A 311-nucleotide genomic window follows, 5' to 3' on the forward strand; every position below is an offset into this window, starting at 1 on the left:
TACATATTTAGCGAATGACCAAATACGATAATTAATACTAAATTCAATAAAATATAACGCGATATATTGAATACTACGAGAAACACGAGTATTCGCAGTATTATTAGGTACTCGTCGCGCGAACAGATGAGTGCCGGCATCACAACTGCGCACGCTGACTTTCACTCGCAGGAATATTTTTAGTTAAAATATGCATCGCTGCGCCGTCTGAGGATACTTTATTGTCCCTCCCGAAAATACAAAGCGTTTCAAAAGGTGTGGCGTACATATGAGGCAGTGAGCGATTGCCTATGTATCAGTGAGTGGTCACG

At 41.2% G+C, this 311-nt stretch overlaps 1 long non-coding RNA gene across 1 annotated transcript in view; it reads right to left on the reverse strand.

The window, feature by feature from the left end:
* The window catches only part of LOC135803041 (uncharacterized), a 3289-nt gene that overhangs the window by 527 nt on the left and 2451 nt on the right, over positions 1 to 311 (reverse strand). The gene's annotated exons all lie outside the window — the stretch shown is intronic.

This window comes from Atheta coriaria, unplaced genomic scaffold, assembly GCF_025399875.1.
Source record: "Atheta coriaria isolate IRGN ID8LTWV9N9 unplaced genomic scaffold, Caltech_Dcor_3.1 scaffold356_size4307, whole genome shotgun sequence".
Classification (NCBI taxonomy): Eukaryota; Metazoa; Arthropoda; class Insecta; order Coleoptera; family Staphylinidae; genus Dalotia; species Dalotia coriaria.